The sequence below is a fragment of the Perna viridis genome, chromosome 3 (genome assembly GCF_037379345.1).
Source record: "Perna viridis isolate PV_CMFRI_1.1 ecotype Kerala chromosome 3, ASM3737934v1, whole genome shotgun sequence".
Taxonomy (NCBI): Eukaryota; Metazoa; Mollusca; class Bivalvia; order Mytilida; family Mytilidae; genus Perna; species Perna viridis.
In genome coordinates, this window is record NC_142447.1 from 19,269,884 (window position 1) to 19,292,845 (window position 22,962).

Consider the following 22,962-nt stretch of genomic DNA (forward strand, 5'->3'; position numbering starts at 1 on the left):
CTTACGGCACCTATTTTTTGTTCATGCACAACAAGCCCGTAAGCTGGACTATGTACCCCATGACCTCAGAAAGTTAGTGGGATAAACTGGACTGAGATATAACATTCATTGACGTCATATGTAAGGAATGTACGGATTAGCTAGACTTAATTTAAGTTGTTTATTTTAAATTAATCGTGTTGTTGGATCTAATCTCCATGCGCACGTGGTGTGTACAGAAGAGAAAGGGGGTAAATCCCAAACCATGTGTTTGAAGTTTAAGATGTTATTATAATTGTGATAAGTCTTATTCGAAGGAAATATCCTGCAGTAAAGAAACGTCTGTTTATTATCATAAGGCGTGTGCCGATCACGTTGGTGCCGATAATATGGACTTGTAATATATACATGTATCAGTAATGAACCAAGTGACGGGATCTTGAATTCAGTTTTATCCAGCAAGATTTAACATTTCACCAATATGGTGAAACAAGATGGGAATAGCAGAATGAAAGTTTATTGATAGTCATGCATCAAGGTAGGCAAAAAGGTCAAGATCTAGGACATTCATTGTATGCACAAAAAGTCATTTAAAATGAGATTGAACAAAATCAGATACTGTTTACAATACTTAAACAATAATGATCTCTACCTCTGGGACAGTGGGACTAGCAAACAGAAGGGGTACATTGTACACAGGGCTGTCACTTTAACTGTGGAATGTACTAGTAACATTATTGATCCAAGAAGAAACTGACAATTTAGAAATTATTGAAATAAAAGCATCATATGTAGAATGTGGTATGGAAAAAAAATATAATAGGTTGGTACGAGCATCTTGACATTGAAGCTTAGCCATAGCCATTTGATTTTCCACAGTAATTTGACATGATATTGGTGAAAAATGGACAAAAGTTTCAAAAATCCTCGCACGTTAAAGAACCCTACTGTGGTATTCTCCCGGAGTAGGAACCATAGGGCTCCGCCACAGGAGGCTAAATTGCCTGACCCTACCCACCTCTCCCTATTTCCAGTGGCAATCAAAATTTGTCGACCCCATTATCCTTGTCTCCCATCCCATGTTTCATTTCATCTTCATTTCATGTTCATTTTATTGTCCACTTCATGTTCATCACCTAAATATAGCAGAAATATTGCTGCCTGGGTGTTAAACCCCAACAATCAATCAATCAAAAATCGTAAGTATATACGGTGGTTTATCATACACGTACATGCATGTACATGTACATGTATGATTTGTGGATCTCACACAACCAAACCTTACAGAAATTTTGTTAGCTGTTCGTCTATAACATATGAATGTTGGTACATTTGTAGCAATTGTGGATAGAGCCGGTCTGACTTCTGGATACATGTACTGTACAAAATGTACCTGACAGACAAACTTGTCTGGGTATGTCCTGCATTGCAAATGGCCCTGACAAAGACCATGAGGCCAACAATTGTAGCCTATATTCTTTATTTTTTTTTACATTTTATTGATACATGTATTTTATTCATCTGTAATTCCATTTTACCTTTTAAAAGTGGCTTTTGTTTACTTATACAATATTCTTATTTACAATGTGCATTTAATTTGAGCCACTTCACAACATACATGTATATGTTATTTCGAACCTAAAGTAGGAGGTGCACAATGGGAATATATATGTAATAAAGATTCTGTGAAAATTCATACATATTCTATTCAGTGGTGTAGGAGGATTAATGGATGGATCCCACCTTCTGTAACAGAAGGAAGGAAGGATAGGCAGAAGGATGGACACCCCTATCATTATGTACATAAACATGTACCCCCCACTCTGCAATCCAGGACTTGTTATTGCTAGAACATGTTTAAAATTGGTCCTAGAACCTAGGATTTATAAATAACATTTAAGTAGCACTCCAGATAAGATTCAGTCAATTGTGATTCATTTGTTGGAAAGCCTACATATTTTTTTTAATTTTTGATACAATTGTATTGTTTATTTTAAAATGTTTAAAAGTAAACAGAAATTAATATGTGGCTCTTCATATCACCCTTGTCTTTAGGAAATAAAAATCATAAAGAATGTACTATAGAATTCAAAATTAAGGGAGATTACTCTGTAAGCAGGTGCGGATCCAAGGACTGGCATGCTGGGCATACGCCCCCCCCCTAAATTGGTAAGAAAAAAAAATTCACCACAAGTTTCACCCCACAATATTTTTTGCCTTGCTTTGCATTAAATTCAATTAATGCCCCCACTAAACTCAAATCCTGGATCTGCCCCTGGTAAGTGACACTAAAATACAATAGAAGCTGTTTGATTTTCAATGTGAATTATATCTAAGATCAAACAGATTGGAATGAATGCTTATATATTTTATCATAGACCTATTAAGTAACATAATAAAAAAAAAAAATGTGTAGCCTTTTTGTAAGATGTACAATGTATCAGGTTCTACAGAATTTGCATGATTCTTACAAAGACTACTACTTAAGACCTTTCTGGAACTTTTTATCTCATAATTTTTGTCTTTATAAGTTGACAATTAATTACGCCTATTGACAGGTTTCATTATACATGTATTCAGTATTGTAGTTTTCATTGGATATGCACTTTGAAGATATGTGACAAACAACCGGTCAGGTCAGAAAAAAAAAACGCCTCATCTTTGTATGCCCTAAGCACACCAACTTTCTTTATTATAAATGCAGTGCTTTCATTAAGAGCCGGTACCCGGTACTTTTACCCGGCTACGGTAGCGTATGGTACCGACAGAATAAAATAAAAACAAAACAAATCTTGAGGAAAAATCTAGTTAATAGATATCTAAGATCGTTCTGTCTGTAGCCCGTGTAGGCTATGTCTCCAAAATTGTTAATTATTGTTTATATTGGTGTCTTCGTCGAGGTCCGCGTCGAAATCTAATCGGTAAAGCGCTTTAACCTACGGGATATAAAGTAGTGTCCATTTGTAGAAAACATGTGGTGACTCAACCACCGATTATTTTGTGCTGAACAAAAAGCTTAACACAGGTAAAGATTCTATAAAACGTGTAAAAAATGTCGTTCGTATTTGGAATTGCCCCATACCCGTCATTTTTCCCGATATTTGTTGTGATTTGTGCAGGCGAGAGCAGGAATTATTAATGTTGACAACGAGTTAACGTCGTGAAACAAACTTGTACAAAATATAATTTAAGGGACGACCATTCGATTCAGCGGGGAGGGGGAGTTTTTGTAAAAATATTCTGGTAACCCTAAGTTTTAAAAGAACATGTCTGGTCTTTGCTCACAAAAATAGAAAAAATCCGAGATTCAACACTGCTATATATATAATATTAGAAAATAGATGCATTGTAATGTTTAAAAAATTCTGTCCGTCTTAAAGTCAACCAGACTGAAAACTGCCAGCCTTGTTCTTTTTCAGAAGCAAAGAATTTATTATCAGACTATGATTTTTAGACCAACATTTCATAATGAGACACAAGCAATTGCTCTACATGCCACAGTAATAATTATAGGCAATAAACAACAATGAAGTTTTATTATGAAAATGATTAGTCTAGAATTGTATCTGGTGGGAATCAAGGGGAGTTCCTGGATTTCAGGGTTATGAGACTAAATCAGTTATGATTCATCATATATCTTGATTTCAAATTTGTATGCTTTAATGAATCAAATATTGCAGACTTAATCCCATATTTTCAAGCCAAAATTTAAATCTCAGGAGCTTCCGGGCTTTGCCCTTCCCCACCCTCCGGACCCCTTACCAAGGCATTGCCCTTGACCCACTTAAGCGGCCCCCAGACCCCTTGCCGAATTTATTTGCTACCTTCTACTTTCTGTAAAGTACCTCCGGCTTGAAAAATTAATGAAACTCCTGACGGTTATATACATGTACATGTATCTCTATAGACTGAGATATATATGTACATGTACATGGATGAATTGTTTCTTTTACTTTTCAATAACATTTCTTAGAACTGTTAGACTATCAAACTGTCAGACCATCAACCTGTTGGACTAAAGAACTGTCAGACCATTGGTACAGCCCATATTATTTAAGTGTATTGGTTATTATTAACTAAAGATGTGAATTCAAAAAACGTTTTTTAGATAACATCCGTTATCTAAAGATAGAAGACTTTAATTTATGAATATGATTATGCATAACCAAGTTGTTTTATTTGAACAAAAATTTAAACAATTAAGGAAATAGATACTTCATGATTGTGGCACTGGATACAAAATGTATTTTAGCAGGGGCTGCTCTGGTTTCCAAAATTATGTTCCCAGAAAAATCACCAGCTACCATTTTTTGTCGCCATGTTGTCATGACATGTTAACATGTACCCAAGATTCACTCTTGATGCATGTATAAAGCAGGTCTTTTGCTCTAGTCTGTCACTTTCATATGCATAAAATAAAAACGTACTACTCCAGAAACTGGTACTTTACTTCTATCAAAGACTTTATATTACTATTCTCATATATTCAATGATTTTAAAACATGTTCACCTTTGTCATTTATGGGCTAATTTATCTAATACAATATAATTTATTTTTTTTTATTCGATTCTTTTTCTCAAGTGATAAAATTTCTATCAAACTACATTTTGTACCATGGACCATTAACTGTGTCCCTGTTTAATTATCTTGATATCTGAATAGCATTTCTTTAATTAGATTTTGGGAATCCCCATTCTATTTGTTTACCAATTTTTCCGCCAAAAAAGTCACATGGCAAAAGTGTAAACAAATGTCATCCATTTTCTTTTACCAATTCTTTCATTTCGAAGTATTTAGACACTTCCTGATGGGATAATCATTGTTAATTGGATTTAATTTATTCTGTTATTAGGTGAGTCTGTTTCTGAATGTATTACATTGTTAAACAGGGCTGTGAAACTTGTGTGTAGCCACGTGCACATAGCCTTAATTGTGTTTACCTTTGACCAGATGAGAGTTTTGATTGGCTCAATAATATATTTACATTTGATTGACACCTCCCATGAATATATTCGCCTGGTCTAATTACCTTTAATTGCTTTCAGTCGTTAATAGATCATAGTCAATTAACTCTGACCAGGTGTCAACACAAAATTAGAGAGAATATCCGTTGCTGGTAAACTAGCTGTCAATTTTAATATACAAAACCTAGGCGCCAAGAAAATCGCCAACTGGCTATTTTTGTCGCCAGATAAAATAAAAAATCACAAATTACGACATTGGCGAAGCCCAGCGCGACCCCTGTTTTAGTAATTCATTCATTTACATGTAAGCACTTGTAATCTTGTTTCTTTTATATTTATAGTTGCAATGTACATGTATTGCTGAAGCTATAAAAGACATTTTGACATTTCCGAATTCTTTAGAATTACATAAATGGCATTGCCTATCCTGATATAGTACATTATGCCAGCATAGTAGTATCAAAATACAACTGTGCATCGACCTTTGAAATGCCAGAGTCTTAGAATATAACTTCAGCAATAAAGCCTAATGAAGGAAACACTCAAACGACATGCACAAGTTTTGAAATTCCTTGACACAACAGATTATGAAAGCAACGTATGAATATATACATGTATGTTGAAGCATAACAATGGGGGATAACTGAAGTCTTACGAGCAGTAGACAAGTGCATGTGCAAATGCAATTATACATGAACATGTAGGTAAACAGTTTGCCTGAACCCATATTATTGTACATTATTACATGCATGAATGTACATAAATAATACATTTATACTCCTTTGTGTACATGTACATCTGGTTTCCATTTTTAAGACAGGAAGAATAAAAATAACGAAGGTATGAAAAAATAGTTTTGATCGTTCTTTAACTCCTTAGACTAGTAAGGGCAATATACAAGGTACAAAGAAATTGTAGTATTTTCATTGATAATTTAAATAGGAGGCGAAAATGATATTCAGTTCTTTATGCAGAAATTTCATTGTAAGAAATACATGTATGTGGCTATGTTTGCTGGATGCAGGCTTTAATTTAAAACATGGAATTGTACATACAGTGTATCAGTACATGTACTGGTATATAATTTTAAGTTATCAATTGAATTATATGTATGGAATGTACATGTATAAGAAATTACTGAAAAACTTAAAAAGGTTAGTATTGTCAGCTATAGGAAAATAAATACTACTGTTTTTCCTATACCTGAATGTAGGGTATGAAACTCATTCAAATTCTGGTCAGTCCTGAATACAGTTTTTCAATATATGGCTTTATAGATTTTTGTTAAAATTGGTCAGCCCTGTCAAAAAAGTCTCGGGCTGGGGACAGGCTACTATTTCTAACTCTGCTGAATGGTGTTTTTCAATTTTTCAACACATGCAATGCAACATCTTGATACTTGTAGCATGTTTTTGCATAGTATCACTAAGATGAAACTTGATTCACAAAAATGACAGAAATAAGTGTATTACTATGGAAAAAAAAATAACTGGATAACTTTCTGCGGACACTGCTTCATGGCGTAAACACACACTTTACACCTACATGACTTGATATGGAAGTTTTCAAAGTAGGTGCACTTTGTTTATGTATATTTGAATGTAAGAATCACTCACTGAATGTATTTTTGCTCCTTTCAATTTATATTTTTTCTAGAAATAATGTTTTTATGCAGTTCTTGAGGATTTTGAGAAAAAACAGTTATTTCCCCTTACATATGGTCACTTAATATCAGATTCATTCACGTACAACTTTTTTTTTTAAAGGTGCAAATTACTGTTACTATTTAATATGGGGTAGGCATCACCTAAATCAGCGAGCACCATGAGCTTTACCATGTATCGTCTGTGCGAGACTTGTAAAAATAATAAAGGACATTACAAAGGAGGGGGGGGGGTCGACCCGGATGAAATTTTTGCCTCGCAAGTGCAATATTCTTATTTATATTTAAGCAGCAAGCAAAATCAATATTTCTATTTGAAAAACAAATAAAAATATACAGGTTAAGATTACATTTCAGTAAAAAAAAATCCTCTTTTCTGATAGTTTCAAGTCTTTTTCTAATTTGTTATACTTATTTAAAGAAGTGAATGTTATATTTATAAAAACTTTGGGAAACATGTGGATGTAAGTGCGTGTATCTCTGCTGTTTAACCTGGAAGCCCTGGTAATATTTTCTTTCCACAAGTTTCTCTCAAATATAACCCTGGTTCACCAGTAACGTCTTATATTTTCTTACTGAAATGTAATCTTAACCTATATATTTTTATTTGTTTGATTTATGGAAATGATGAATTTTCTCTGTAAGGACAGTCATTTTTTGTTACTTCAGGGACATGACTTTTTTTTTCTTAAGTATATTGTGGAATCTTAAGGGGAATTTAGAAAGTACACGTAATAGCGGTAGAGCTCACACTGCTTCGTGGCACTCGCTATAAATATTGTAGTTTACGACAAATCTGGAATAACAATTTTTATCATACTTTAGTCATATTTCTTCTTGTAAACCTGAATTGTCTGTTACTCAGTCCGATTCCTAAATGTCATAGCATAAAACATATGAATTTCATGTTTTTTGGTAATATGGTGGCAAATTGTGAATTTTTCATGTAATAAATACAGTATTCTGTCTTTTATAGGTTTAAGCAATCGAGAATAGATGTCAATTGCCAGGTTTTAGAGGTTTGACTGAACAACTGTGCCCTGCTGTTGCACCACAGCTTTATGTATTTTGACACTTGATTTGAAAATAACCTTCTTGAAAGATTTATGTAAGCATTTTTATTTGTTAGCATATACCACACTATTCTATCATGTAGTTAAAATGCTGATTTTATGCTTTACCAGAAAAAAAAAAACTGCATTTTAGTAAAAAATATGTGTTTTTCATTAACTAATTTCCTGAGATGGAAGATGTGATAAAAATAAGCAAATTTTACAGTGTTATGTATTGGGGCTATGTTCCTATAGGAAATACACTACTTCATCAAACTAATGATGAAACAAGGGTGTATTTTGTTCAGCTTTCATTATTTATGTAATGAACAGCATTTAATATATTTTTTTTTGCAGGAGGAAAAAAAGCTGTCTTGCATGATGCGCACATTAATTCTAATATGCCCTGGCAAGGATCAAACCAAAGTATGAGAGCTCTGTAACTTCTTATTTGTGTAATAAAATGGATACACTTAGTGAAAAAACACTTTTCCTGTTGCTTCATTCAGATAAGTGGAGGTAAAGACACTGTTTTTTTTTCAGCTGATAAGATCTTTTGAAACAAAGTATGATATATCCTTTTGTTACTGGGAAAATGTAAGGCAATAATTTAATTTTAAATATAATATGTGTACCATATTTCTTAAGGCTGTAATTCTATACCTACTTATTTTGCCCAATTATACAATTTTGTTGGTGCACATACATGTACATTGTAACATACATGCACATTGCCTTGAGAAAAAGAAAACTAATAAAAATAAGAAAAATTGCATTGCTATTATGGTTATCATTTCATTATTTTTCTGGAAGTACATGTATATATTGTTGCATACATTGTACATATTGGTATCACCTTGTCTCTCTTTCTGTGAGAATATTTTTACTTAAAATTGTTCTGCTCCAAGGGGATGGATTTCAAATTTTATATGAGGATTTATATATGTACATGTAAAATGTAAGTAAGAAACAAGTTGTTCTCCAATGTCACCTTCCTGTACGAGTTGGGGTATACCTAGCACAACACTGCATACAGCTTCATATTTCTTGAAGATATCTAAAATTTACATATGTACATGGTACATTTATATGTTAAATTTATTTACAGGCATCAAAGTTGAATGGATCTGTACTGCAGTCTGGCTTGTAAACATTAGCTACTAGATTATGCTCTTGATGTAATAAGGATTCAGGTATTTAAAACATGTTCTTATACTTCCTGCAAACAAATTTAGGGAATATATTGGAATCTCTTTGTCTGTCTGTCTGTCTGTCCAACTGGCCACAGTTCTTGTTAGCACAACTCCTAAACCGCTGAAGGGATTTTGATGAAACTTTAAAGGAAAGTTTGAATCTTTTGTAGATGAACATGAAGGAATATAGTTCCTGTTACGGACTCCAAAGGGAGGTAATCCAACTTAAGGGTTTTTATACTGAGCATTGCATGCAAGGCAAATGATAGACTTTCAGTCAAACTGGAATAGGTATCAGATAGGTCCAAAGAAGTTGATCAAGGTAGTGAATTCAAAGAGAAAGTGGTCTTTAAATTGGGTAAAAATTAAGATATATAAATATATATATATTATTATTTACAGTATTTACGTGAAGGTACAGTACACTGAATTATTTTTTTAAAAAATGGACATCACTGTTTACCTATCCTATCTCCCCCTTTCAGCTGTTGTCCCTTTTTAGCTCACCTGGCCAAAGGCTTTATGAACTGTTGGCATCATTTAGCAGCCCTGTTTGTTAACAATTTTTTACACTCTTCTCTTTTGACACTACTGGACCAATTAGAACAAAACTTGGTATTAATGTTTCTTGGGGTATTCTGCACCGAACTGTGTGTGGAGTTTTGATTCCTTAAATAACATGGCCACCATTACTAAAAATAGAAAATAGGGATAAGACAGTAGTTTGCACATATCTGCAAAACCATTATGTTTGGCTAAATTCTGACAGCAGTTGAAAGTGTTTAGAATAGTGAGATCTATCTCTGGTCAAATTTTCATTTTAATCATTAAGCCATGTTGAAATAATTACCCTTTTTTAATGCTTTGTCCCTATTTTTAATGTTATTTCTTTCAAAAATCTTTTCCTTTGAAACTACGGGACCAATAAGAACTAAAGTAAGTATGAATATTCATTAACTTGGAATATTCATTAACTTGTTCTATGTAGATCTGATGTGGGGATTTTTGACCCATGGAAAATATGACCGCAGTTACTTAAGATAGGACAAAGAGGTCAGTCCAGTTTTTCTCTTACATGTATATATCCAAAATTGAAAGGTTTAGCCAAATTCTTTCATTACCAAAATGATCCCTATCATAAGGCCTACAAATGTCTTTTGGGATCAAGTTGTCAGACAATGCCTTGTTAGAGGTTACAGACCACCAATTCAACCAATGAGCATTTGGAACGTACGCAAAAATAGTCCTACACAGAAATTACCCCTGTTCCTCATAGTGCTGTGAAAAAAGTTCTCATCTTATTTAAAAAATTTAAACAGTTTCTGAAAGGAAAAACATTTCTGTACATTTTATAGGTGCATTTTGCTTCTTGTGATGTGAAGCCTAATCTCCATAATGATTTTTAAATATACCCATATCTTGTGAAAACACTGGGATTTCCCATGCTATTTATAGACCCTTCACTTCCGGTGACCAGTACTGCACTGCAAGTCTGCTAACCCCACATGCCATTCTGAGGATTGTGAGCTGACATATGTAGAATCATGCTGATATATAGTCCTCTGCAGGTTAAAGTTAAGGTAAAGTCCAGAGAAGTCATTGAATATTGTGAAATTAGCATAGAAGCCTATGGGAAGTGGAATTAGTGGTTTTTGGCCTTAGAGTTATTGCCCTGGAAAAGCAAAAATAAGGTTTTTAGCAGTTTTTAGCCAGTATCTTGAAAACTATCGTAGAAAGAAACTTTCAATTAATGAAATGATCCTTATGAAAAGTTGTATCAAAGTGTACATGATTTAAAATTGTTGGATGACTCCTTGTTCGAGTTATTGCCCCTGAAAGGCAAAAATTTAGCTAGGTGAGTAATTCAAATCATGGGAGCCTCTTGTTTTCTAAAGCTTGCTGATAATGAGTTGATTTTTTGTATTTGAGTCTACCATAATGAGTTACAGATCAAGATTAAGTTTTTGTTCCACTTCACTGATTTTTTCAGAAATTATGGTCCTTAGACTTTGCAAATTTTACAAAAATTAAAGTTTTTCAGACACTTGCAATTAATGGGCTGATTGTTGGTGTATTATTCGACTATGATGAGTTACAGATCAAGCATATTTTTTGTACCATACTGCTGATTTTTACCAAAATTACAAAATAACAGTTTTTTGCACTTTTTTTTTCTAAACTCTTGCAGATATTGAGCTGATTTTTTGGTATTTGAGAATTCATTTTGCATTTTTGTACCCTGATTAGTTCAGATCAAGTTTTTGCTTCATTGAAATTTACTTTGAATTAAGGCCCTTTAAACTTTCCTTTAAGCTCACATGGACAAAGTTCCCAGTGAGCTCATGCTTTGACTTTGTGTCCGTTTTCTCTCATGTTCATATACATGAATTGGACCAGTTTTAACCTGACTTGGCAGAAACATTGTACGCAAAAGTCTCTACAAAAGATCCACTTATGGTTCCCCTTAATCAAAATGGTCCCCTTAGAGGCCATTTAAGCTTCTGATTGGCCAATTTTCAATGATCAACTTCTGAAATCACAAGTATCAATGTTTTGAAACATGATAGGGTTAATGACTTTGATGCCTTCAACAAATGATTCACCTTTTGTGGGGCTCTTGTAACTCATGGGGTGGCTGCAGCCACTCGAAATTGCCTTTGAAACCTTATGGGAAAACACATTCTGGCCTTTATCTTTGCTTTTGCAAAGCGGTCAAAAGTGACCAAACTTGGCAGAAATAATAAAATGGACAACTTTAACATTTGATTAAATTTTGATTCCACTTGATTAAACAAGATTGCGGCCGGAGGCCATTTAAGCTTCTGATTTTCTGAGTTTTCAATAATCACCTCCTCTGAAACTACAGGTGCCAATAATCTGAAACTGAGTAGGGTTAACTACCAATGTCTTCTGCATGATCCACCTTGTGTGTGGCTCAGGTGGCACAGTGGGTGGCTTTGGCTTATGAAACCCTATGTGGAAACATGTTTTGGCCTACATGTTTACTCTTCTGAAGGCAGTGGTGACCAAACTTGGCAGAAGTAATGAAAGGGACAACCCTAACAATCCATTTTAAAAAACGTGCCAAAATTTTGAAACTTGATAGGGATAATGACCTCAATACACCTTACAAATAGTCTATGTTTTGTATGGCTCTGGGGATGGCAGGAATGATGTATGTATAGAAAACTCTCTTAATCTTTTATTTAAATGATCTAATGATATGACCACATGATTTCAAAGTTTTAAGGTGAGTGATTCTGGCACTCTAAAACCTCTGTTTTTTTTTTCAAATACATTTTATTTGAGTTTCCAATATGTGAACACAAGGGTATGTGAGCATTTATAATACCCACCACTTGCAAAGAGGGAGTATTTTTGGGAATGGGGTTGTCTGTCTTATTTTGACTATTTTTGATCAGAATACACACAAATAATGCACATACAATGCATATTTTTAGGTTCAGTGTGTTTTTGGCACTACGTGTTCGGGGGGTGGGGGGGGGTAGTTGCCATTTAGCCCAGAAGTGGTTAGTGAGACCTAAGGAAGTTAGATGGACAGCATTTTCAGTCAGAAACAAAAAGTTCTGCACTTTGATTGATTCACAACCTGTATATTCTTCAAAGGAGAAGGGGTGAATACTTACCGTGATAACGGGTCTTATTGGCCTCAAATTCAACTGAAAATTTATCATAAAGTGTTCAATAATTTCAGTTGTGAATTTTGAGACTTGAATCAATCACAAATGAGAAAACATAAAGACTTCTAATAATTCTTGAATTCAACGGACAGACAAATTGCTTGAAGTTTACCAATAATAAAATATTATATTGTACTTTTTGATCACTCTCTGGTCATATTTTTGGCAAGAAACTACTTCATATTTAGTAAATACATTCATTATTACATAAATTAGCATATATATGTAAAAATATAAAGTTGTTTCTTAGGTTTTGACATAGTTTTCTGGATGTATATGTAAATATGTCTGAAAAAAAAAAAAATTTATTGTATAACAAAATTTAAAATTCTCAGCAGTTTTTTGCTAAATTATGTAAAAGTATGGCACCATTATGACTCCTTTACAATGAACTAATGCCACAAATGATTAGTTTTCTTATTTTTTTATATTTTACTATGTTTTGAACAACTTATACAACAAAGTTGATATTTTTAGGCAATATTCATAGCTTAATGCCCCTTCACCTTTTAGAATTTGGACCTTTTATTTAATTTGGTTTTCATTGGGGTTAAAAGGGATGAAGTTTAACTTTATTTTGATTTTAAAAAAAAATAATTCTTTTGTAATTATCAACATACTAAATGTATCTGTAAATCCCACTTTTCACTGAATTTTTTAACAGTTAAATATCTGATTATAATTCTATATTCTATGATCACATTCAGCATTAAGAAAGTTGAAAGTTTTTCAAAGTTAAGCCCTAAGATGTACACAAACATGTTTGATATTGTATTTAATTTAAACTATTGACTGTACAAGTACCTGCTCTCAATATTCAGTTTAACACCTGTAAGTTGAATCAACTGGCGCACTGAGATAAATTAAATTATACCCCCACTTGAAAAGCAGGAGGTATATAGTGATGATGTGTCCATCCGTTTATCTGTTCCCAGTTCTAATCTGCAACTCCTCTGAAACTGCTGAATGAAATTTGATGAAACAGATTCTTTGATATTGTGAAAGTATTTTGATTTGTGGATTCCAATTTCTATGGAGCAGGGATGAAACATAAGTTTGTGGATTATCGAATTTGTGGTTTTGAAGTTTTATCAGTGGGAACCTACTTTTCATTGGGAACCAAAGAAACAGGTCCTGTTATGGCCAATTTTGGCCTCAAAATTTGGAATTGTTCAAAATAGAGCTTTTTATCCTTTTTGTACACATAAGTGTTTAAACCAGCTAGTTTGATAAGATTTAGGCCAAAACAGAAAAGCATCTCATCATTGTAGCACAAACAAAATTGCCTAAATGATGAAAAATCCATAAAATCTTAATAATTCAGCATATATTTGATGGTTTTTGTGAAAAATCAATTTGGTCACATTTGTGATCATTCTTATCTTTATATATATTGTGTAGTTTGTAAGATACAACATTTATGTCAATATTTGGATAAACACGGATATCAATCACCACTCCCTTTTTAGGCAAAAACCATAGAGAAATATGCACAAAAATGCAACAAAATTGAAGATTTCACTACTACGTGTTAATTTTGACTGCTATTAGGTCAAATACATTCATGATGTCACCAAAATCGGCTGAGATGTATTTACTTCAACCATTATCTAGTAAAGACCAAAACAAATCTTTCAAAAATGTTGAATACTGGGGCCAAAATAGGACCTTACCAAACCTATTCCTTTCATGGTTTGGCCTACCCACTGAGACCTTGAAAAATGGTACCCCAGGAACAATTGTACTTTTACTGTACATGATTCCATACTGCATCTCCTATTTTGTTTTCCCATCTGATTGACTTTTGGGGTTTCCTGATGCAAAATATGTACTTAGTCATATGTAGACCAAAAGGGTACCCTCTGCAAATCGTCTACTTCTCTGAAAATGCTGAATGGACTTTGTTGAAATTATCACAGATTCTTTATTACATTAGACCTTTGTGTACCTCCAATTTTATTACCATCTGAATGCTAAAATCACTTATGGGGTATCATATATGGTTTCTGGGGAGGGAAATAACTTGTGAGGGTATCACCATGTAGGCTTTGCTCACAGTTTCCTTAACTTAACAGGTCAAAATTTTATTGCTAAAATAATCTTTTTTATTTCAGCAGATCATTTGAAGCCTCCTGATGTACCGGTTATATGGTCTGTAATCTAGCAGTCATGACTCTAGTAGAAAAAGCTTTTTGACATAATAGAATATGTAAGTCAAAGAATTAGCAATATTTTTATGGTTATAGTACTGCTGTAAGTTCTGAAGTTAATGAGATTTTGTCTGTGATTATATATTTTCTATGTTTTCATCTTCAGTAATACCAACAAGTTATTACTACTACTTCTAATAGTTGTGATTGCATCCAGTCACAGTTTTATAACACCACTAAAAAAATTGATATGGTATAATGGAATCACCCTGTCATCCTAGTCATTGGTGTCTCTTCACTTTGGTCTTTTTATGATAACACAAGTAAAACTAATTCAATTCTTTGAAAGCTTTGTTCCTAGGGACAGACATGGTGGAGGACTCCATAGTTTTGGGTGGTTTTTTGCCCCAACTCCTTTGAAAATATGTAACTAAAAAGAGGAAAAAAAGGTGAAATCATTTGAATTGATAGAAAAAATTTATTTTAATTCTATTTTTTAAGGAATTAAGTGTCAATTTGTTCCTCTTAAATTTTTTTTTTCAGATTTCTTTAGAAGCATATTAGGGGTATACAGAAAAAATATTATCTTGCCTTGGGAAGATGAGCTAACTCCCTTTTAAAAGCGTTTAATTTCACACCATTATCTAGGCTTCTTGTGGAAGAAATAGTTTCCTTTTGAAAATAGTGTCTTATTTGTTTGTGCAATCTAGATAGTATTGTTGGTCATTGTTATCAAAAAAACATATACCTCGGTGACCCTTAATTGCTACCCTATGTAAAAACTAAGTCATTTTTAGCTCACCTCGCTGAAGGCCATGTAAGCTATTCCCATCACTGGGTGTCCATCGTCGTCCATCGTCGTTGTTAACAATTTTACAAAACTCTTCTCCTCTGAAACTACTTGACCAAGTGGAACTTAACTTGGTATGAATGTTTCTTGGGGTATCCTGCATAGAACTGTTGTGGGGATTTTTGATCCATCGAAAAACATGGCCGCTGTTACTAACAATAGAACATAGGGGTCAGACAGTAGTTTTTCGCATATATCTCCTAACCGGGATAAAAGTGTTCAGCATGATGAGATCTATCTGTAGTCAAATTTTCATTTTCATCTATTAAGCCATATTGGAGTTATTGCCCTTTTTCAAATTTTTTTTGCTATTTTTAATGTTATTTCTTTCAAAAATATTCTCCTCTGACACTATTTCACCAATTGAAACAAAACTTGGTATAAGTGTTCCTGCATAGACTTGAAGTGGGGTTTTTTGATCCATTGAAAAAAACATTGTCACTGTTACTGAAAATAGAACATAGGGGTCAAACAGTAGTTTATCGCATATATCCAAAACCATTCAGTTCAGCCAAATTCTTTCATAGCTGAAATGATCCTTATTTTTAGGACTACAAAAGTCTTCAGTCATAAAATTTGTCAGACGGCTTCTTAGAAGAGTTATTGCCCTTCACAGGAAAATGACAGGGTTTTTTTTTACAGTTTTCAGCCAGTGTCTTGAAAACTATGATATATTTAGACTTTCATTTACTGAAATGATGCTTATGATAAGTCCTATCAAAGTTATCTTGAGTCAAAATTGTTGGACAACTTCTTGTTTAATCTATTGCCCTTGAAAGGGAAAATTCAACAGGTGAGCAATTCAGGCTTTTGGGAGCCTCTTGTTTTAGTACAGCACTACTTCAAATCTTATCTAATTAAGTACTTAATGTTACTACTCGAAATCCAGTCTACATTTTTTATAAAGTTTATACAATGGTGCATTTATTGGTTTTAGCATTTCTTTCCCTTTTTCGATTAATTTGAATCAGTGCTTTTACAATAAATATACTGTATAAGCTTTCTTAAAGGTTCACCATTTTAAGTACTAGTTGTCACTTAGTTATCTGACAAGTAAACCTATTTATCATACTAGAATACTTTAATTATCTGACTAGTTAACTTACAAGAAAAAAATTGTCTTGGTCATATAATCACCCTGTCCTCTCAGTTATGTTAACTTGGGTTAAACTTGTCTGGTCTTTTTTTAAATTTCAACACACTGTTCCTAGGGACATGGTGGAAAGCCATATTGTTTTTTTGTGGTTTTTACCCCATCACTTTTAAAAAGAGGGAAGATGAGTGTTATAATTGGAATAAAAAAGAATGTTCTAAATCTGATTTTTATGTTTCAAAAGTCAATGTGTTTCTTTTAAAATTTTGTTTTAAAAATATTTACAGGGTAGTCTTTGGAGTAAAGGGGATACAAAATTGGGTCATGCAAAATTTTTTGTTCAATTTTTGGTCAAATTTAAAAAAAAAAGTATTTTGTATTGGATCCCTGCATGTGTTTTTTCATCAGATTTCTGTTTCTCTTAAGGTTTTCAAGTCATTAAAGGTCAAAGAGGCCACACCCTAAAAAAATGTGCTTTAATTTCAACGATATTTGATGTATATAGTTAGTATTGTCTCCTTAGTTGAATGGTAATGATGCAAATGTTGCATACCATGATTTAACTTCATTTTATGTTTTTTTGCAGCAAATGCATAGCGGTCTAATGGCCCCACCCACCCTTGACCAAATTGGATAACAAGGCATAGAGCAACCCCATTCTAAATTTTGTTGAGGGATTCTAAAATTTCCTACATCTCAGGTACTCTTTTTCTGCAATATTTTGGTTAAACATGGTAACAAAGCGTGATACCTTTATTTATTTGGTTAATTAGGCTGGGTTTACTATGTGAGTGGCCCTTTGCAAGTCCGGGTGTCAAAAGAATAGGCCTGCAGCAGCGCTAAGCTTGTCATAAAAGGTGATTAAATAGTGCTCAGAAACCTAGCCATGGGCTAGGTGCTTTGCTCACAGAGCAACTGGGTTGTGTGCCCCAGGAGGTGGAATGGGGTACCCCTGGTATGTTACATGTTGGGGTTGTCAGGAAAACCTGGCCGCAAACCATGGTGCACCATGTTGGGAAAGATGCCACAGTCCTCACACTTTAGAGAACCCTGCTGTGGTGTTCGATAGGAGTGGGAACCTTTGTGCTCCGCCACAGGAGGCTAAACTGCCCTACCCTACCCATCTCTCCCTTTTAACTTGTGACAATCAAAATTTATTGACTTATTATCCTTGTGTCTCATCCTTTTTCATTTCATCATCATTTCATGTTCATTTTATCATCCCTTTCATGTTCATCGCATGAATATAGCTGAAATATTGCTGTTTGGACATTAAACCCCAACAATCAATCAATCAAGTAGGTGAGTGATTCAGGCTTTTCAAGAGCCTTTTGTTCTTTTAAATTGTTTCTTATTTTTTTTAATATATTCCTCATATGTCACGAAAGTTTTGCGACATTTGAGGAATCTAATAAAAAAAAATTAAGATACAATTTTTAAGGTATTACTTGTTTGCATCATTTTTAAGATTTTCGATTAGATCACTTGATTATGAAGCACTAAATTTGCTACATTTAAGTTAATCATATCTGGTATGTAGTTGGATTAGCATTACTACATCACAATTCAGTTTCATTTTTTGCATATGCGTTTGCAGTCATGTTTTATTGACTTTATTGATTTTGAAACTTCAGATTTAAATGTTAAGATTTCTTTTTAGGTCAGTTTAGTATGAACCACTTGTGGTAGATCACTGAATCAAAATTATATATAAGTTTATGCATATGCCCCGGCATTCACGATCTAGTGACTTTGAAATTTTAAACTCTTGTAAGGTTGTAATTTGCTGTAGTTTTGCCTCTAATTGGTAAAAAGTAGATCTTGGGATTTTTTTTATTATTAATCAATTTTGTGATTTTGTTCAGTAGAAGGTTATTTATTGTTAAGGACTTTTAACTCAGTTCATTTGTCATGTTTACTCCATTGCTGGGGCTTATGAATTAATTACAGAAAACGATAATAATTTTTTCTGAAATTTATGTATATAATTTGGCTTGTAAGTATCTTTAGGCCAGAGAAGTTTTATATAGTTTGCGCTTGTGAATTCTTTTTAATCTGCTCAAATGTGTATATTGACATGCACATGAAAATTTATTGTGGTCTAGTGCCTAATAGGGGGTATCAGAAATGTTATTTGCTAGTGTTTGGGGGGGGGGGGGGTAAGTTGATGTTTATTTTCAAGAATTCTGTAATTCTACATGAAAGAGTAATCAAGGGAACCAAGGTTATAGCAGTAAATCAAAAGAATGTAATCCAGAATCAAAGGTCAGACATGGAAAACAGACATACATCCTCAAAAGCATCCTCAGCTTTTCTAGAAACACCAGCCGAGTTGCTCATAAAAAGTCAAGTCCAGGGTAGCTGAAAGAGGAAAGGAAAAATTTGACACGCTGAACAAATAAGTTTTCATGGCGCAGATGGATACACAGTAGCGATCCATGAGTTCATGATGACGATTATAAAACTTCTGTTGTGATGACTTCAATCTTGTAGCAACAAAATACTGTTCCAGAAGCCTATTTGTTAGAGTTCTAGTGCAATACAAAAAGTCTGCGTAGTTTCGGCAAGTTCTGGCATTATGTATTAGTTGTGATATAAACACTTCATATGCAGGAGCTGAAGGAACTTGCCACAGATGAAAGGAAAGTTGACAATTCTGAATGAAAAGTCATCACGTTTATCGTAGTTTGGTGAATAGTTTCTAAGTGTAGGTCAAGATATGAGGCTGACTTTGCAGTGGCATTAGTATCTTTTATCTCAAGTTCTATGGGGTAGATGTGATTTATCAAATTCCCGAAATTAGGATTGTTTATAGATAATACGTCATCTATATAGTGGAAACTGAGATTAAAAGATCTAGCCAAACGATGTATAATGTTTTTAAGTCGGGATTTTAACTGAGTATGGGAAATAGAGGTATACAGTGTTGAAAAATCATAGGTTTTAATGCTATCAAAGTCTTGAACTGATTGTCTCCAAATTTTTCAGGTTCCACAGTAATACCACTATGGGAGTAATAAGTGTTGTGGTAGGACTGTAGACCCTCTTTGACAGTTGTGAGTATAGAAGTTAAAAGTATTGAAAGAGGTTTGGTGGTACATTTTGCAGATCCAGCTATGAAACGTTGTTTGTATGGATTCGTGTGGAGTTTAGGAATCCATAAATGGTAAATCACAATCATTGTCCTTGGTAGAGAGACCAAAAGAAATGTACTCTGATTTTCCATTGAAACTGCACTATACTTTTGCTAGGGCTGCTAGGTGTGAAATATAAACCAGTGAGCAAAACATTGCTCAGCTTTGAGATTTTCTGGACTAACTATACACTAGGAACATTAAAATAACCACAAAATTATCTGTGAACAAGGTTTAGACTGAAATCTGACAATTTAGTTCATTTTTATGAACCCAATTAATTCAATATGTCAAAATCAGGGGTTTTCACAGCCTTGTCTTAGGGTCTATAAAAACACAGAGTTGTGTTTTTTAATTGTTTTGAAATTTTTGTATTTGCTAGAGAAAAAACATTTATAATGTGAAAGAAGACCTCATAGTTTCATTCCATTGACATTAATACATCTAGTCAATACATGTATATTCATGTACCTTATGAGGTCTCAGAAATACTTTATTTAGAGTAAGTCATACAAGGTAAGGTTTCAAAACAGACAAATTTTGTAGAAACACACATAAAATACAGCTGACTGTTGGCTTATGTATCTTATAAGCTTAGAACCTTACATTATTTCACATTTTTTCAGCTTTTTGTTCAAAGCCAAAATAAAGGCTAGCATAAGATAAAGGTCAAAATCGCACTTCAGCAAGCTATGTAAAGGTCTGGTTTAAAATGATCTGAAGTGACACTGTTAGCTTTGAAACCATTTCATATTATTTCTAATGTACATTTTAATATATATAGGCCACTTCAAATTTTAAGTTGATCCTTTTAAGTCACTGTCAGAATCACAAAATGAGTTTTCATACCTACCACTTTACGTGGTCTTAAAAAACACGTTTTGCCTCAAACCAACTCTAGCTCTTGTAAATTAAAATACACGTGATGATGCAACTGATGTAAAACAAGTTACCAAAAATATTGCATTTAAAAAAAAAAACGGACTTGTTAAAGGGCTCTTATTTATTTTGACCACAAGACATGTGAGTCATGGAATGAACCACTGATAGTTCCCCATCTCCAGGTCATATGAATTTATTCCAGAAAATTTGTTACTTTTTCTAATATTTATATATAAAATCAGGCTTGTAGGTATCTTAAGGCCAGAGAAGCTTTATTTAGTTTGTGGTGGTGGAGTTTTAAAAATCTGCTCAAATGTGTATATTGAAATACACTTGAAAATTTATTGTGGTCTCTCGCCTACATTACGATATCATATCTGTTTCATCCATATGCTCTGCAAGTACTATCAAATATTGAACAACAATGACCATGCACAACAGGCAAGACATACATGTATCTCTGTGATAACAGTGTTTATTTTTGTAAAACAAGGGTATTTTTGTTTTACATTAGGAAATGTATGAATATTTGTCATAATTTGTTTTTATATAATTCCTAGAAATATTTTAACTTTTAGTTAAATGAATGCATTCTTATATGTTTGTAGGTATGGTTTACAACGGCCATAGGGATCACAGCAAGCTGGAACCAGTGGAATGTATTAAAAAGACAGAACAAACTGTACCATTATAGAAATAAAAAAATATAAAATTCTAAAGTATGTATATTTTTTTAACAAGTCACCCATGAAGACTTACAAGGTTAGGAATGCAAGTCCACTTGAGCCACAGGCTATCCTGTTAGTGTGTCTGCTATCTTGTCTATAATTACTCATACATGTATCTTACTAATAATGTGATGTTAGAATTTTAGTGTGCATGATACATGAAGGTTAATAATAGAGCAATATTTAAATAAGGCCAAGTATTAATCTGTTTATCACATATTTTCATACAAGTTTTGAATTATTTACTGATTTGTATTTCCAAACAAAAATCATGAAAGGCTAGTGATAGAATTGGTGGTCTATTCTGTTAATTCTTAATGTTTCTGTTGCAAATGACTTTCATTGGTGCTTATAGCAGTACTACTTTCTGATATGTCTATTGTTGCTCCAATGTTCTTACTGCCTGCCTGGGAAAAAGTTTGTTTTGTGCAGGTGTGTTTACCTGGTTATGTATTCCATTGACATACAATTCACAAATCTAGCGTTCTTGGTCAGTAATGTTACTCATTAGAGTGGGGACTACATTTCAATCACCATCTCCATCAGTCCATCCGTCCGTTACACCCTTTGTAACAGATGTCTCTGCTCCTACTGGAGGGACTGCTTAGATATTTGGTATACTGCTTTCTCTTGATAACCTGTACCATGTTTTCCCTTTTCAGGTTCGTTGCTCATCTATTTCCTGTGTACTGGTCGACTTAGTATATTTTTAGTAGCTGCATGATGGTAGGCTTCGTAACAGATTACTCAGCTTCTACTGGAGGGGATGCATAGATATTTGGTATATTGCATTCTCGTGATGACTTGAATTGGGTTTCCCTTTTCCCAGCTTTTAATGAAATGAGTCATTGGGGGTATTCTTAGTAAGACATAGCGTGGAACCTCTGGACATTTAACCCCATATTTCCTATATTTCTTAAACAAGGTAAATGTAAAGGATATATAATTTTCGAGACCAGCTTACTGTAGTTTGCGGATTTCTGACACATTAGCTGGCATTGGAAGGCCAGTTTATGGTACGAATGTTCTTGACATATACATTGTTACAAGTAACTTGAATATTGCATATGGACACAGCCCCTGCCAACAGATAGTGATAATTTATTTTTACAAAAAATAGGGATACTACAAGGCAGTTCTTATGCTGATTGTTATCAAATTAGTTGATATTTTTATTTATTTAAATGTATGTTTACATATGACTTCTGGAAACGGGATGTAAAATATTCCTTTGTTACATGGCACAGAAAATTTAAAAATAACTATTTTATTAACAGGTTTTTCACAGAAAATATGTGCTTAAATCTACAAAAAGTTCTGTTTTCTCTGATAACATGACATTTAACGTCTTACTTCCTATATTTCTTCAACAACAAGGTAAATATAAAGGATATATAATTTTGGAGGCCAGCTTACCGTAGTTTGCGGATTTCTGTACATTAGCTGGCATCGGAAGGCCAGTTTATGGTACGAATTTTCTTCACATATACACTTGAATATTGAATATGGACACAGGTACTACTATGCAGTTGTTATGCTGATGTTTATCGAATTGGTTGATGTTTTTATTGA

At 33.5% G+C, this 22,962-nt stretch overlaps 2 long non-coding RNA genes across 11 annotated transcripts in view; one reads left to right on the forward strand and one right to left on the reverse strand.

The window, feature by feature from the left end:
- The window catches only part of LOC148621340 (uncharacterized), a 162,955-nt gene that overhangs the window by 12,083 nt on the left and 127,910 nt on the right, over window positions 1-22,962 (reverse strand). The gene's annotated exons all lie outside the window — the stretch shown is intronic.
- LOC148621342 (uncharacterized) lies at window positions 116-22,071 on the forward strand. Of its 10 annotated transcripts, none has more exons than XR_015921154.1 (9): window positions 116-517; window positions 5,286-5,644; window positions 7,584-7,715; window positions 8,017-8,178; window positions 8,768-8,852; window positions 14,668-14,762; window positions 19,635-19,812; window positions 21,271-21,381; window positions 22,053-22,070. It is a non-coding gene; the product is annotated as an uncharacterized LOC148621342 (long non-coding RNA). The 10 variants fall into 10 exon arrangements; XR_015921158.1 differs by lacking the exon at window positions 5,286-5,644 and adding an exon at window positions 17,233-17,346 and having other exon boundaries at window positions 126-517; XR_015921161.1 differs by lacking the exon at window positions 5,286-5,644 and adding an exon at window positions 17,233-17,346 and having other exon boundaries at window positions 126-517; window positions 19,635-19,702; window positions 22,053-22,067.